This window comes from Coturnix japonica, chromosome 1 (assembly GCF_054131305.1).
Source record: "Coturnix japonica strain WE chromosome 1, WE-NBRP24, whole genome shotgun sequence".
Lineage (NCBI taxonomy): Eukaryota > Metazoa > Chordata > Aves > Galliformes > Phasianidae > Coturnix > Coturnix japonica.
In genome coordinates this window covers 73,390,970-73,408,033 of record NC_140663.1, presented here as the reverse complement: position 1 = coordinate 73,408,033, position 17,064 = coordinate 73,390,970, and the positions used below count along the sequence as shown (strand labels likewise).

The window sequence follows — 17,064 nt, the reverse complement described above, 5'->3', positions numbered from 1 at the left end:
TACAAAACCTTGAGGATGTTCAAAGTCTTCTGCTGCTCCTGGCAGTTCCATATCTTTTCTGGGATGCTACACGGAAGTATCTTTTCACCTCCTGAGAAAGCAGGATCATTAACTCTCTGAGGGACAGGCCTCTTTGAGAGGGGAAGGTGCACAGTTTTTTCCAGATCCTCTTCTTATACAGAAGCATATTTAGTTATTCTTTCACCTTATAGTATAGTTGATTTGCCCTCACCTAATGGAGACTTAAGTATCGGCATACTTTGTCCCATATGCATCACTGGCTGATTTGCTAATGAGATGGAGTCTGGGCTGTCACTTCTCAACCAAATTGTGACTCTTCCTAGCACTCCAGCATGGAAATGTCTCTCTGAGGAAAGAAAAAAATAATATATATATACTATATATATATATATCCAAAATGTGTTTACCATAAGCCCTCCTCTTTCCTGCTGTCTCATCTGAAAACCCCCTGGAGGCTCAAGGTGAAAGTTTCCAGTCCCCTGCAACAAACAATATTCTTTTCTCTAGAGCCCAATTTGCTTCAAGCTGGGAAGAGAAAGGAGGGAAGTGATGCAGTCTCTAAGTTCATTTGGATGACTGAGCACCTCTCAAATGCTTCAGCCAAAGCACTCATTACTGTTGGATTGTTTTGTTGTGGGCTGTTTGTTTTTTTCAGAGGTTTTTTTTTAATTTTCCTTGTTAACAGAGACTGAGATCTTTCTTACTACGCAAGTGAAACCTAAATGTATCACGAAAAGCTCAGCTACTCCTAGAGGAACGATGAATTAGAAGCGGCAATGGTAAACTGAATTCTGCCTACAAAACAACCAAGTTAAAGTCTGTGTTGCTATTTTCCACCTTGGATTTAAATCCTCTGGAATGAGCAGCCCTACCCAGGCACTGCATAAAGTTTTTCCTGAAGTAAGATGACAAGCGGGGAGCAAGCTAAGCTGATTAGTGCAGCTAAAGCTGTATCACATTGCCACAGCGGGGTCATATGATGGATCACTGGGGTAAATAGTCAGGAAGCTTCCCAGGGGCCAGGGAGCAGAGACCGGACATAGCAAAGAAGCCAGGTAAAATGGGCACTTGGAGAGTGTCTAGGGAATGATCCAGTATCACTTTGCTGTATGCAGACTAAAAAAGCAGGGACACCTTTGCTTCGGATTACATTTTCCACCTGCCCTGAACACATGCTCTCCACCACTGACCCACATCTTCACCACAAGGTCATGGGTCCAGGGATGGCTGTAGCCCACAGGCCCCACTGAGGGGCCACTCTGAAGTAGTGCCCCAAGATGGCGCCCACCCTAAGATGGCACCCAGTGGCAGGCCCAGCCTGAGCCCTCCAGCCTGAGCCTGGCCCTTTGCAAGCACAGCCAGGGCTCGGTGGCTCTTATGCACCCACATGGCACCAGAGTGAAGGCTGGGCCTGAGTCTTTAAAAGAAAACAAAGGCCACAAGGTTGTGATGATGGAAAGCAAGCACTCATTCACCCCACGGGATGTGCATTATTAAACAGTACTGGCTGCCACATGCCTCAGGAGCTGTGCTTTCTACAAATGCAGCAATTATACAAGCCATGCTTCCTACTGGACTCGGCTGTTGAAAAAGAAGGCCCTTGGTCTGATACCTCCATGTGAACCTTCTTTAACCACAGATTTGCCGGCTCTCACTTTTCCTTTGCTATTTTTTACTGCCCTAGCATAGACCAAGAACATTTGCTAGAAAATAAGACAAAGGGTTGCTGCAAGAAATAGCAGTGAGTGGGCAAGCAGGGACGCACTGAGCTGCATGGAGAGTTGAAGAGAATAGCTCCTATTATTTTGGTAAGCCTCTGTTGACCTTGAGGCAGGACTCTCAGGGAAAGGTAACAGCTGGCATTAGACAAATGATACAGCTAGGGAAAATAGAAGAGCTTTCAGACACACAAATCCTCCTGAGCTGAAGCAAAAGACTATGAATATCAACCAATGCACAAGCCACAGAGGTTTCCCATGCCTCCCTCTTCTTTCATCAGGGAAGATGAAGCTCTGTAGGGGAAGACCTTGCCTCTGGACGCATAGGAAAACAGAGACATTTTGATATCCCCTGATTCAGGCTGTTCTGTAATGGCATAGTACTTGTCCACCCACAGAAGCCATGGCTGTTGCTAGAGCCACCAACCAAACCTGTTATGGCACTGCACTAGCACCCCCAAAACTTGAAAAGCACGGGCAGATGCCATTGCATCACTGCACACAAGCAGTTTTTGAATGCAATGCAACATCTACCTCGCAGTGCAGAGCTGTGACTTACACTGACTCCAGAGACACCAGTGAATCTCATGCAACTGCTCCAAATCAGACTTAACTGCAAGCAGTCATTGTTTTACAGATAAACAAACAAAGTGTTTGCAGGCACTGAGGAGAGCTACCAGGGTTCAAGAAAGCTCAGCACTGAAGAAGCAGATGGGGTTAGAAGAGACAGCACATATACCATAGAGTTGTATCTGATGGGCAGTGAAGCAAACCATATTCTGCCCTGTTGCAGGGACAAGCAGCAGTAGTATATTGATTAATGGTGTCAAAGCCTGCAGGGGAGATGCGGACAGTTTACTTAGAATTCTGAGATTTCTGTTTCAACTTTAGGCCAGCAACTCCTGATTTGTCTGTGGGCAGACAGACGTCTTGGCTTCAGTACCGCACAATGGGATTTGCACTGGAGACTGCATTTGAGGATGATCACATTGTGTGTCACAGGAGAAATCCAGCCTGTAGGGAGCAAACTGTGACTTGTGCTCAGCTAGGCAATCTCCCATTGCACAGCACAGTTGTTTTCAGACCTGCTGCTTCAGGCCTGCCTCATTCTCTGCTTTCCTTGTTAAAAATTCTAGAGACTCTTCCCCAGCAACGATATTTTGTTCAGGAGATAAAAACTTAGGACTGACCAACCCTGTTATCAACAAGAAGGTGTGTCAGATAGCAACAAAAGAACCGGCATCAATAATGGAGAGGGGAGAGAGAGAGGGAGATGCAATGGAGTGGAGAGAGAGAGGCCAATCAACATAACGAAATAAGGCCCAAGGTTAGCGAAGGGCTATTTATAGACTCCAAGTGGTTCAGCCCTGTGCATTTAGAGGCTGGTTCAAACTGGCTCCTTAACAGCAGTTATAATCATTACAGAAAAGCAAGAGAGAAAAAAAAAAGTGAAAGCTTGGAAAATTCACTGCCGGAGGTAAAGGTTTAGAGCCAGGGCTGGCTGGAATCAGAAGTAACTGCATTACAGAGAGATTGAAAGGTTAATAGGAAACCAGCTGACACTGAAAGGGAACAATTAGAGAGGTTAAGGGGCTTAATATTAGATTAATGGTTGCCTGGAGGAAGAAAAGCAGAGATTTCAGGAAAATGGAGAACGATGCACAGAAGGGTGTTTTTCATGGATGGAGAGCCCCAAACCTACTCCTGCCACTCCCTGGATAAACTGGAAGGAGGTGGTTCTGCCATTCCTTGCCAGTCTTATTCAGTCCCTGCTCCATCTCTCTTCTCTCCTGTCTCCCTTCCTAACTTGCTTTGGGTTTGCTTCCCCCCTTAAGCGCTGTCTGTGTGGTCTGTTCTCAGTGTCTTCTTTGTGTTCTTCACCCATCCCCCACCATCTCCTTAAAGGTCATGTTAATAAAATTATGCTGAGAATTCCCATGGCCCTTTAAGTCCCAGTAGGGATTGGACATAGCACTTTTATCTGCACTACCCGTAACCAAGAGTTGAAAGAGAAGCATTTTGCCAAAGATCAGATGACGTTTGTCCCCCACTAAATTTCTCCCAACTCGATGGGCAATAACAACATTGGTGAGGTCCCTGAATACCAGAAGTGACTTTAAAAAAGCTTTTTAGCAGGACGGTGTTGGAAATACTGCAGAGAGTGCTGAGTTAGCACGTTGTGAACTTACAGTACAGATCAATCGCATCTCGAAACCCAAAGGGAGGGTGGAATGTGATAGGAGTGGCATACAGCACATGGGCTGAGTGACCACAAGGAGCACTGCCCTAGCAGGTGAAGGGCCATATGTACATTGCTGCTGCATGGGACAGAAGGTTAAAACAGGCCTCTTAGAGGAGGAGAGAGCTCAGAGGTTTGGATTGCTCTCCTGGTGCTGCAGGGGGAAGAAAATAAGCAGTTCTCCATCCCCCAGAGGATGGGATGAGTGGTAAGGGATGGACTCACTGCCCCTGTATAGAAGACAGACCTTGCAGCCATATCCTGACCTGTTCACTCCCCTGGGGTCATTGCCCCTGCTAACACACCAGCAAATCACTGCACCTCAGCGCCAGCAGAACCTTGTCACACAGCACCACCAGCTGCTGCCTAGGACAATGTTGGGAGCAGCGGGCTCCTCCCCACACCACCCCAAGGGACATCTGAGGCCCAAGGAGAAATTCCTCCCCCCTGCAGGCTTAAGGATCTTTCCAACCCCACGTGCTTCTCCCATGGGACAGAGGGAACTTTCCCCAAGTGCCCGGCCCTCGGCTGCTCCTCGTGGACTCAAACAAGTGCAAGCTGGCTGGATCCATCTATATCCTACACTGATTCCCACCGCACAGCCTCCCCTCTGAAAACCTCCCTGGGCAAGATTAGAAAGCAATGCACTCAGCACTTCCTTCTAGGGCTGTAAAAGCCAGGCCGGGTCTCAGACACTGCACAGGCACCTGACAGAAAAGTTTCTCCACTTGTGATAGTGACAGTGAATGGTCCCAGACCTGACGAGTCACAGCCTTCTGTGGCATGTCAGCTTCGGCACACTTGAGATGTGGCTTAATGCAAACTGTGGAGGTCACCCATGGGCTTTCAAGGGGAAAAGAACAAGGAGGCTCTGCCCAGCACCTGCAGCCCCCTGTGCCCCAGAGCATCACACACGCTGCAGTTGAGGAACTCCAAGCACTCTACAAACAGCCATTAATCCTCAAATCATCCCTAGGAGCCAGGCTTCTAATTATTTGGCTTGCCATTATCTCTGGAACTCACTGTGCTGTTCCTCCAGCTCTGGGATGAAGAAAGGTAAAACAATACCCACTATTTCATAACAAATTGCAAATTAAATCGACTCCAGCTCAGCCATTAGGGGAAATGTTACCTTTTCCATAATCACCCCCTGCAGGCAAGAGCCTGAGAAAATGTGGCAACAGCTATTCTTTGACAGTTAGGTAAACTCTGACACAAACCTGGTGTGACAGGCTCCAAAGTGAGACAGCCAACGAGTGGCGGATTTCTGACAGCAGAAAACAGGAATCCTACCTCCTGGTTCCTTGTTGTATCAAACAGTATCCCCCTCTGAGCCACAAGTGACTGCTGAAGGAAAAGCAGCTCACAATGAACAAATGAAAGACAAAGTACAGGCAGGGGAGAAGGAAGGGGAAACTGAGTCCAGCTCCCATCATGCTGTTTGTGAGTAGCAACAGCAAAAACACGGCAGCACAATACACAACATATCAGAAAGCAAAGAAATGAAGTCCAAGAACAGAGTCAGGGTATGAGAACCTACAGGGGTCAAACTCTGAGTACCCCCAAAGGTCTACAATGGGCAGAAGACAAGGAACAAAACAAGGATCCCTGTATCTTCCCCTTCTGAAAGAGAAGCCCTATGAGGTGTGAGATGTGGAGTAAGGCAAACCCAGCCTACAGGAATGGGAAGACCAGGCAGCAACAGAGCTGCAGCTCTCCTTTTTATTCCTCCCGTGTTGGCTGGACTGCTGCAGATGGATTCCTGGAGAGGCAATGCCCAAGGAAAGGAGATGGAGGTGAGTGAGGAAAGCCAGCAACACACAGGACAATTACAAAGCAAAGCAGAGGCAAAGGAAGCAACAGGAGAACGGGGCTGGAGCAAATGTCAGCACACGGAGGAAATGGTCTCACTTCAGTAAGCAGAAAGGTCACTCAATTGGCTTTCAGAGCTGTCTCTCTTGCAGTCCTTCTCTGCCCTCTTCCTGACTATCCCTCCCGTTACTGCTGTGCAGCCCTGCCCTGCTCTAAGGCAATAAAGAACATCTCTATCCATTTCACCCCCACCTCTGTCTCCATTCCAGCTGTATCTGTTTAAACTACTTCAGTGGCTGGGAGTTTTAATTCCAGCCAGCCTGCTTGATACAGCCTTTGCACTGCTTCGATAGTCATTGCTACTTCTTGGTACACCGAAAAGCAGAAATCCAAGAGAGGTCTGCAGTAACCAAGTACAAACCTCGTGTAAACCCTGTGTGAGGAAGCAGGAAAACACACTGACTGCTCAGCTCGGAGCCTTCGGGCCATGCCCTGAAAAGACCAGACTGGAGCTTTGGGCTGCAGCCACAGCACCCCGTGCGGAAGGCAGAGCTGCGAGCATCCCTTCCTACACAGATGCGAGTGATGGCTGATGCTCGAGCGGTGCCTGCTGGCCGCTCGTACACGGCACTTGGAAATACTAACACGGGGGAACTTGCAGTTAAGTGCAGATATTGCTGGAAAAGAGATGCTTGTCCAGCTTTGCTGTGGTTCTGCCCGAGAGCTGCCATCTAGGCTCACCTGTGCTGTAAGATGATGTCCCAGTTTTGCAAATCAGTCCAGTATTTCTTTCTATGGAATCTCCAGCCCCACATTGTAACTCATCTTTCTTTAGTTTCTATGGTTTTAGTGACTGTCAAGCCAAACCCAAGGCAGTCAATGACTGCACTACTTTGGCAATATATTTGGTACCTTGGTACATGTGGAACAGCTTTGCAGCTCTGCGTGGAAGCTCTGACTCCAGCTGATGTCACCCCAGCCAGCTCCTGAACCTGTCCAATGATGAGTACTAAGATCACACAACCCCAAGCCACTGAAAGCTTTGACATAGCTTGACAGAAATGTGCTCCAAAATGACAATAACATCAGTGTTACACAAAGTGGGCAGAACAAGTGTTAAAACCTCTGTCCTGCTGTACTTAGGATGTGCTGGGCCATTGGATGATGACTGGGTTATGATGCACTGGGTCATTGGATGGTGATTGGATTATGATGCGCTGGATCACTGGGATGATGAATAGAATCCACTTGCTATTGCTGGGTGCTGAAATTACCAGTCTATTATCAGAATGCAGTAGAGTATAGGGGGAATAAGGCAAATATTCTGTCTGTATTCCATGCACTGACACATTCAGTCACCACATGGCAGCTGTCCCAAATGAGGTATTATTCCCTGTGACCTTTTACTGCTAGGCTGGCCACAAGCACCAAGCAGCTCCACACCCACTGGAAGCCAGCGAGAGCCATTTCTGTGGGTGCTGCCAAGCTTTGGAGCAGATGTGACAGCAGCTGTATAAGAGCAGTGATCATAAAACCACTACATGGAACCTCAGCAGCACAGGTATAAGAGAAGGGAAAAGTGGTGAGAATGAAAAGTGGGAGGGTTCCTAGAGCCTGACGCATAAGCTCATGTCCCCAGCAGTTCGCATGTAATGGGAAATGTGATCTGCAGCACCCCTGGGTCATGCACATATTTTTACAAGGAAGAGGTCTCCCACCCTTACAGGCTGGCCTTCAGCCACTCAAGCCATCAGCCTCCAAGTCCCTTCCTTACAGCCTGCTTTTAGGTCCAGGCTTTGGCCCATTCTGCCTCCTGAGCTGTGCATTAACCTAAATCATGATGATATAGTTGAGATCATTTTCCCCAAGGATCCAGGCCCTTCTTCTAATGATCTAAAGATAATAAAGACGTTGTGAATCAGCCAATTTCTAATTCCTCTAGGAAAAAAAAGGGGGTGGGGGGTCGGGGGGTGGAAGAGGAGGAGGGGAGTCTTCAGTACATCAGCTGACAAACATCCCATCTCACAGGATAAGCCAATCCCACATCACTTGTCTGAGTAAGTGGGTGGGAACCTTCTTCCTACAGTGTAGCATAGTATAGCATGGCATAGCAGAACATAGAATCCCCCTTCCCAGATCAATTCCCTTCCTTAGAAACCTCCCCGCGCTGCTCAGCAAAGGGGTGGGTATTGAGGCAACCTGGGAACAGCCTCCCATACTGCCAAGTCATGCCCCAGCACAAGTCCTGTCCCTGCCAAAGCAACACCACACCTGGATGCAAAGAGCTCTGGGCCCTGGTATGTAGAGATTTTCTACCTATTTTCAACCTTCATGCTGTTTCCCATTTCATCACCAAGAATCTTCTCGATTAGTTTAGTTATATTAGCTATTTAGATTAATATTCTTTTAAAATTAAGAATACCAGCTCAAGTGAAACCTCCAAATATATAATTTTCAATCAGAACTAGCAGGGATTCTACCTGTGGAAAGGCATAGCCCTTCTAGAAAAAGATAGACAAGCATTGAGACTCACAGACCCTTTTCTCAGACTTCTCACAGAAATAAGGCAAGAGCTGAATTACTTGGGTCATATAAAGCTTGACTAAACAAACTTAGTTAACATCATCAGGGCACATAGGCTTTTCCCATGGCTGTACTTAAATGACAGTAGTCCATGTGGTACCTAAAGCCACACTTACGCACATCCTTTCAAGAAGGAAAGGCTCCTTGAGTTAAAACCTAAGGCAAAGCTCCTCAGAATTTTGTTAATGTAAGCAAGTGTCTCACATCCTTATACTTAAGAGAGTACAAACTGCACCCAGAGACAGCAAAAAGAGCACACAAGCTCATCTTCCTGTTGCTGTTTTGGATGTTAGTAAATTAATCCACTGCTGAAGAGCATTATAAAATTATGTTCCAGAAGCAGTGTGCCACAGACAGTATGCATCATCTCCTCGCAACCTAGTGGGTGTTAACAGCCTGTTTTAAGGTAGAGATACAAGTCTGACCAAGCGACAACTGTGTGCACTGCTACCCCTGCTAACCCCAGCTTTTGCTGCAGTCCTGCTCCTGGAAGCTATGGTCCTCAGCTCTGCTTGCAGAGCCCCACACAAAGCTGGCTGCCTGGCCAGGGTCATGAATACCTGCTTTGGCTGTAGTGATCAAGCAAAGCGGAGTTCCAGATCCTTAGGGAAGTGAGGAAGACAAGCACCAGAGTACCAGCCCTATACTTTGTTAAAGCAAATTACAGCTTATTGAGGCAGCTGGTGGGCAAGTTTGCAGGGCAGGCGAGTTCCATCTACAGACAACAACAGGCCAGGGGCCAAGTAAACCGCCCTGTGGTCAAAAAACCTAAAGTTCCTGCCTTGACACCAGCCTCTGAGGCATTTATTCATTACCTATGTTTTCCTAGCCCACTCCATGTCCTTCACTGCCCCAGAAGGCATAGAACAAAACATCATTTGCTCTCCCACTCCTTGAACTATTCACCCATAACCCCTGAAATCTCCTTTCATAGTTAGCAAGCTTCTCTGAACTATTTCATCACTGCACACCTGAACTATGAGTAATGGGAAGAAAACAATGGAGTGAACCAGCTTTGGATGTTTTCTAGTTATGTCCCTGACACAGGCCCCAGGAAGGCAGCACGCTTCCCTACAGCTTGGGTCCAGTCTGCAAACAAACCTACTCCATTCAACACATGGAGTAGACTGCTTCACCCTTGGTAACCTCTTAGGGGAGCCTTCCCACACATCTTCATTTACCTCCCCTTCAATGTCCAATGCTGCAGACCTATTGCTTAGGGGAACCTGGGGATACAAGGTAGACAGGGGTGGTTGGCCCATGATATCAAGCAGGGACCCTCTCCTAATCCTCCCTGTCCCTCAGGTCAACCCCCTCAGCCTGATGGACAGGCCAGGGGGTCCACCACCAATTGCAGCATTTTTGTTAGGTTCAGAAAAGACCTAAAGAGAGGTTTTTTTGTCAGCCCTTTTTGATTTAGATCCCTAGCGCAATGCACTCTTACCTGCCCTGAGTCTGGTCTCTGCAGCAACAACAGAAATATTTATTGTGACCCTGGTTTCACCCCTACCCTCCTTCATACCTAGTTTAAAGCTCTATCAGTGAACTTTGCCATTCACAACTGGAGAAAAACCTTCTTTGGGAGTTGTAACTAGCACCAGCCATCCCATATCTACAAGGTGATCATCAATCATCAAGAAGATGGAGACACATTCCTTATAGTGGTACCTGGTGAGAAGACGAAATAACAGACATGAAGTTGAAACAGTAGTGATTTAGACTGGAAAGATTTTAAGCATTAAAGCAGTCAGACAACAAAAGAGGTTGCCAGAGAGGCTGCCCAGTCTCCATCTTTGAGGGTGTTCAAAACCAGAGTAGGTAAGGCAGAGGCTCATTTCAGTGTTGGCCTTGGTTTAAGTAGGAGTTTGGACTACTTAACCTCCTCATGTTCCATCTAACCTCAAATTCTCCTATCATCTCTAATAGCGCTACAAGTTCCTCTCTGTTACTAGCCTTCTCACCACCGTGTTCATAAACATGCCTTAACACTGTACTACTCAGAACTGATTGGTTAAAATAACAACAAGTACCAAGAGCAGGCCTTATTTGCATGGGCATGGTTCAGATAGATACAAAATACAGATACAGAAGAGATTTTTGTCCACGATTTAACTTATTTACCTCCATGCAACGACATTCAAAAAGGAGGCTGCCCACTCTAAGGAATGAAAAACAGGCACTGGAAACAGCTGGACTAGTCTTCAAAACATCACTTTACGGACAACGTCGGTGTGTCTGGAATGCTTCCAAGAGAACAGACAGCCGTTCTTCCACTATTGAATTCTCTTCCACTGGCTCAAACCATCATTTGGTTCACAAGGCATTTATCTTTTTCCTGCTGGATCAGTTTCCTGCTACATGGTTCACAGAGCTGTCTGATGGACATCAGAGCATGCACAAGAAGACCCCCATTATTGGTGACAGTAAACTGACAGACTGGTTCAAGCCATCCTGTGATTTGTATCTACTTGGAACAGTTTTCACCCATCAACATCAAAGACAAAGCTCTGTAGAATCAGAGCATGCCTGGGCTACAGTAAATCACAGTGAGCCTCTCAAACCCAGGTAAGTTAATTGCCATCATTGAATGGATTCAAAGTTCAGAAACAGTCCTTTGTATCATCTTATCCACTATAAACTTCATAGACAGACTAACTGTTGGGAAGATTTATTATATATTTACTTGCAGGTGAAATTTATGATTATTGCAGCCAGCTGATTGCACTTCCACAAGCAGACATTCCATTTGCTATGTCGGGAAATAACTCCTACCTCCCTTACATGGTTGCCACAAAGACCAAGACTTTGAGATTCTTCCTGGAGGCCATTTCACAGTTCAGTGTTCACAGTGTTCAATAGTGTTTACAATTTAATAGGCAGAATAACAGTTCTGCCTACAGACGCAGACATATCACCACTATAAGCCATTATCATTTGTTAAGGTATGACACAGAAGTATTAGCATGAGAAAGAGCTGTGTTATTAATGAATGCTAACAAATGCTAGCAAATTTCAGTTTTAGTGTTTCAAAGAGACACTGGTCAGTCTGCTAAGCACTTCTGTCAATAAACATCTGATTTTATAGCAATCATCACACCTGCATTACGCCAATAACTGCCCCAACCTACAGCCCCACCGACATCACATAACACATCCTCCCCCTCCACACCTGGAGCCACAATGTCCTCAAGCTTCTTTCCACACAGGGCAAGCACAGAGGGCTCCCAGAGCCAATGGCAACACCTATAGCTTCACATCAACAAGTTTTAGGCACAAGCCAAGCAGTCAAACACCACTCCACTACGCAGGCACTTACCTCCTTCATTTTCTACACTGCCATCTTCACACTTGGCCACAAAGCTGCTGATCTCCTTTTGAACAGTGTCTAAAGAGAGAGCAGAAGATAGCCAAAGTTACCAAGCCTACAGCCCCTCTTCAGCTTCCAAGTACAAGCCAGCACTTAAGACTTAGGTTGCAGCTACAGCTTACCATACTGCCAACACCAACAGCTAACACTTTTCTCCACTGTGGAACAAGCACTCACCTCCCACACTCTCCTTATGGTCTGCTTCACAAAATTAATTTTGCTCTAGCCATTGACCATGCTGATGGCACTCTGCTCAACTTGCTCACATTTACCAGCAGTTTTCCAGCCCCAGAGGATAGCACATACCATCTACCAAGTGCCAAATAATGGAAATAATTGCTTCCTTTCACCTACTGGCTCAAGTTCTCCTAACAGCCTAGGATGTTATTAGTCTTTTTGCTGCCAGGGAGCAGTATAGATTCATGTTTCAGCACACTGCTGATAAAAACAGGTACCTTTTAGCAAAGCTAGTCTCTTGCCCGGCAGTCCTCAGCCTACACCACTGCAGGGTCTTAGTCCTAGCACAGGACGCCTTGTTGCCCCTGCAGAACTTCATGAGGTTCACTCTGGAGCACTCCTTCAGCTCTTTCTGAACAGCAGCTCTACCCTTGTGCAGATCAACTGCACTCCATATTTAGCAGCCTTTTATAAACTCAATTATACTGTTTTCTACTTCCTTGTTCAAGACAATAAATAAATATTGAATAGTGCAGGCTCCTGAACAGACTTCTGCAGTAGTCCATGTGCCACTGGCATCCATTGGTATGGTATTGGTACCTGCAGTCACCACCTACTGTTAAAAATGAGCAACACTCTACCTGACCAATACAACTATATAACTATGTGTGTATATATATGCATTCTACTGCATGCAAATAAGAGTTACACCAGACAAAAGGGTAACTTGCATATTTACTATGAAAGTGGATCCTTCATATATACCTAGTTTTCCTTTCCAAAGATGGTGATGTGGGATTGCATACAGTTTCATTCTCACTGTATCAAGAGGGAAGCTGAAGTCCAGAGAAGGCATTTGCTCAGTTTTGTTTAACAAATGCAAGGATCCAGGTAGTTTTAACTCCTTGCCTAGTGATTCATCCACCAACATTTACTGTTCCTAAGGCAACAAGTCTGTTTAAGCTGACAGTGGAATGGGAATCGCTTGACTGAGAACACATTAATATGTTTTAGACTGTGAGAGGCCAGATGCAAAATTAAATCTCCCCTCATATTTCCCCAGCTGGAGGCAAACAGAAATTCTTTTAAGAAATACATATAGGGGTAGAACAACAGTTTGAGAAGAAAATCCACATCTTCTTTCTGTACTTCCTATATGTGTCACACTAATGCTGTGATTTTCTCCTTGCAACCTGAATGAATCTCTAATTGAAATGTGAGCCATTTCAAACCACGTTTAAGCGCAGAAGCAAAAGGAGGGTTTTTCTGTTTGTTTATAAAATCTTTTTTTTTAAAATCTTCTTCTAACCCATCAGTAGTTTGTGAACTTCTGAGACCTCTGAACTATTGGTTAGAAACACAGAGCTAACAAACATACAAAAATACCAACAGAAAAACTAAGGGCACAGAACTCCTATCTGATGGCAGATACTTTGTCTATTCCCCACTGAAATAGTATTACTTGGACTAGGGACCTCCATGACAAAGGATCTGTGTTAGTCTTCCCCAGCCCTCTCTGATCTGCTTGGTTGTTTAAGGGGGATGATGATCTAGCTTGGTTCATAAGAACACACAACAGCACTCCTGGCACCAAAACGCATACGTCTTAAAGATGGAAGATATTAGCCTCATTCACTCCTGCTCTTGCCCTTCAGATTCTCTTCCTCGTACCACTGAGAGGGAGTGCATGGGAACTTCACAACTTTCAGATCCCCACCCAACTCTGGCAATGCATCTAAAGTCCAGTGTTTGAATAAAGGACAGAAACTAATCCAAAGTTTTGCAGCTCAGGTCTGTTTCTTCACAGATCTGAAATGGAAGCTCTGAGCCAAGTACAGTCAATTACTGATTGTAAAGCTGAAACAAGTTTTCTTAGCCCTTCAAATTTTACCTCCTGATACCGAGGAAACTCTGAGGAGATGCATCTAAAATCAACTTCTAACAAGAAGAATCCACTGGGGTACATTTACAATTTGGAAAACTCGCTGTGAAGGTAAATACGTGGACTCTTATTTTTGTGACTAATTCATTGGGTGTTTTCTTTTTGTCAGAGCATTTACTTTAGATTCTTTCTATGGAGTGAACAGATACCTAGTAAACAAACACATCTGTAAGAAAATCTCCATCTCTAGTGAGTTCTCCTCTTCGCATGTGCCCCAGGATAAGAATATACACAGACTGTCAGCACAGCATTACCAGCGTTACAGGCAGCCTGCCATCCTTAAGTAGTGTGGTACAGTTGTCAACATCTGCACTCACACCCCTCCCATACTAGGTAATGCTACACACTGATAAAGCAAGAGGAAATCCTGAAATAACAGCCTAAACACACACAAGCATTATTAGCTAACTTCACTTCAGGGCAGTTCTCCTTGGATTACATAGTTTTCACTTCTGCTTCACAAACAACAGAAACTCGAGCTCACCTCCATCATTCCTATCTCTGGAACAGTAACACAGACTTATAACCCCGGGATTTCAGCTTCCTTTCACAGCCTTACAGTCCTGCTCCTCCAGCATGATTCCTGAATGAAGCCAGCAGTGCTCACTCCCTTTTTTCTTCTTTGTTTGCTGACAAATTACACTGCCACCAGTACAACGAGTTAAATCCAGAGAATACCCAGGCCAACACATAATGGTCTATTTGGAACCTCCACTTCTGAAAGTGGTGAACTGTCAGAGAGGTTCACTGAGCCCTGTGAAAACCACCCTCAGGGGTTAAAACACTTCTAGAAGTCAGGAAAAAACCCCAACCCACAGTGTTGCCAAGAAACACATTCAACAGCAATCCGCTCCCTGGTGCAGTTAGTGAGAAATTTATTCACCTTATACAGGCAGTACAGAGATCTCTCTATAGTTCCCACAGGAGAGTGAAGATGCAAGTCTTCAGGATGGATTATGTTCTGTGCTCCTCTCTCACTTCCTTTCCCAGGTGCTAGAGACTGGGGTACAGCAGCAGTATTTTAAACCTGGGCACTAGAAAGGGAGAGTGGGGAGGCTGGGATTCAGAAGGTAAGGGCAGATAGTGGAAGAGAGGGCTGCAAACATAGTTTGCAAGACTAGAAATTTGCATGACAAGTCAAGGTGCTACTGAAGTACTGTGTGCACTTGAGCAGAGGAAGAACTTCTTTACTGGGAGGGTGAGAGAGCACTGGAACAGGCTGCCCAGAGAGATTGAGGAGTCTCCTTCTCCAGAAATATTCAAGACCCACCTGGATGCTCTCCCATGCAACCTGCCATAGGGAACCTGCTTTGACAGATGGTTGGACTAGAAAATCTTCAGATGTCCCTTCCAACTCCTACGATTCCGTGAGACCAGCATGACTTACGATTTTCTTATATGGATATGACAAGTTATTTTACCCTGATAAAACCCACATGCAACGGCAGAAACATTTACATGTAGGCCACAACACAAAGAAGCGTGCAAACAGAGGGTGTGAAATCTCACCTAGGTGATTTTAGTCCACACCAGTAAAGCAGTTATTTGTACTCCTGATCACCCATCCTAATTAGCATATACATAATTACAGAGGGGAAACAGTACTACGGAAACCAGCTTTCTTTCAATGCCAGCTGCTCGAAAGCCTGTTCACTAAGCTAAAATCAACACGCTCCCTGTCACTGATGGCTGACCTTCATTATTACAGTGTGGTTATGAGGATGAAAGTGAAAATAACAGCAAGTTTATGAAACCTAAGTGACCATCAGCATGAAAAAGTTGTTGCTCCAGCAGCCATACTGTGTCAGTCTGATGTCAGTCTCCTCCTAGTACCGTGCTCATGGTAAGGGAAGGCCAGCTCCACTCCACCTGCACTCTCTAGCAGCCTCCAGGGATTTCTTCTCCATCCAGGAGCTGCTGCAAGCTCCCTTACCTCATCGCTGCAGCTGTAGCATGGGCTACAGTGATACTGCATGGTGCACTGAGCCATGCTGCCTTGGTCTTTTAAGAATAACACCATTAGTACCCACTTGCCTACCTGCATGGCATAGAACTGTCCCCAGATGGCATCAGACCTACTATAGAATCACAGAATTATTATTTAGGTTGGAAGGAACCTCAAAGCCCATCTGGTGGGCAGGGCTACCACCCACCAGCTCAGGCTGCCCAGGGCCCTATCCAACTGGGCTGTGAACCCCTCTAGGGATGGGGCATCCACAACCTCTCTGGGCAAGTCATAGTGAGTACTCCAAAAACATCGTATCTTCCTGCAGCACATTGGTTCACCAGCTCCTTGCAGCTGACTAGCCCTCTTGACATGTAAAATGTCCTCCCAAAAGCCAGCGGCTTTGGATGAAGCTGTTTTGAAGTGTGTTGTTTCCTACCCTGCCCACTGCAGCCTTCCTGTGGGTTATGTGATCTGAGAGAGCAGGAAGAAATCTGAAGCAGGGTCTGGAGCACCTCTTCTTTGAAGGAGGGCTGAGGGAACTAGGCTTGTTTAGCTTGGAGAAGGCTCTGAGGAAACCTCACTATGGCCTTCCTGTACTTGAGGGAAGCTTATAAACAAGAGAGAAACTGACTTTTTACCTGGTCTGATAGTAATAGGACAAGGGGAGGGGTTTTAAACTAAAAGGGGGTAATTTAGGTTATACCTTAGGAAGAAATCATTTACTTGGGGGGTGGTGAGGCCCCAGAACAGGCTGCCCAGAGAGCTGTGGATGCCCCATCCCTGGAGGCATTCAAGGCCAGGCTGGATGAGATCCTGGGCAGCCTGATCTGGTGGGTGACCACCCTACCCATGGCAAGGGAGGTTGTAATTGGATAAGCTTTACAATCCTTTCCAACCTAAGACATTCTGCGATTCTTTGACAGAATACTTTCTCTTAGGTTATTTAGGATGGATGACCCAGAAGGTCACCCACACCAAAAGTAGGGGTGACTTCTTCCTATTGGAACTGCTTCTATTTGTAGAGACCAATTAGGATGTTATGGGGTAGAGAAAGGTAATGGGAAACTTGACCCCATGGCTGTGACCTCCACCTTGACCCCTCTGTAGGGATAGGGAGCAATGTATCTTATGGTCCATGCTGATGTAGCAATTCTAGGTGGAAGATCCCTTACATGTTCACTCAAGACTCCAGGGAAGGACTGTTTTCCCTTCTTTTCTGAGGATCCAATCTGAGTCACCCATGCCTCACTTGCCAAG

General features: G+C 46.0%; 1 long non-coding RNA gene across 2 annotated transcripts; it reads right to left on the bottom strand.

Moving 5' to 3' along the window:
- Nucleotides 1-10,002: 10,002 nt before the first annotated feature.
- LOC107319776 (uncharacterized) lies at nt 10,003-15,657 on the bottom strand. 2 transcript variants are annotated; one of them, XR_004308861.2, is made up of 3 exons: nt 14,743-15,657; nt 11,690-11,758; nt 10,003-10,041 (listed from the first exon to the last, which is right to left on the bottom strand). It is a non-coding gene; the product is annotated as an uncharacterized LOC107319776 (long non-coding RNA). The 2 variants fall into 2 exon arrangements; XR_001557939.3 differs by lacking the exon at nt 10,003-10,041 and adding an exon at nt 10,068-10,748.
- Between the last annotated feature and the right edge of the window lie 1,407 nt (nt 15,658-17,064).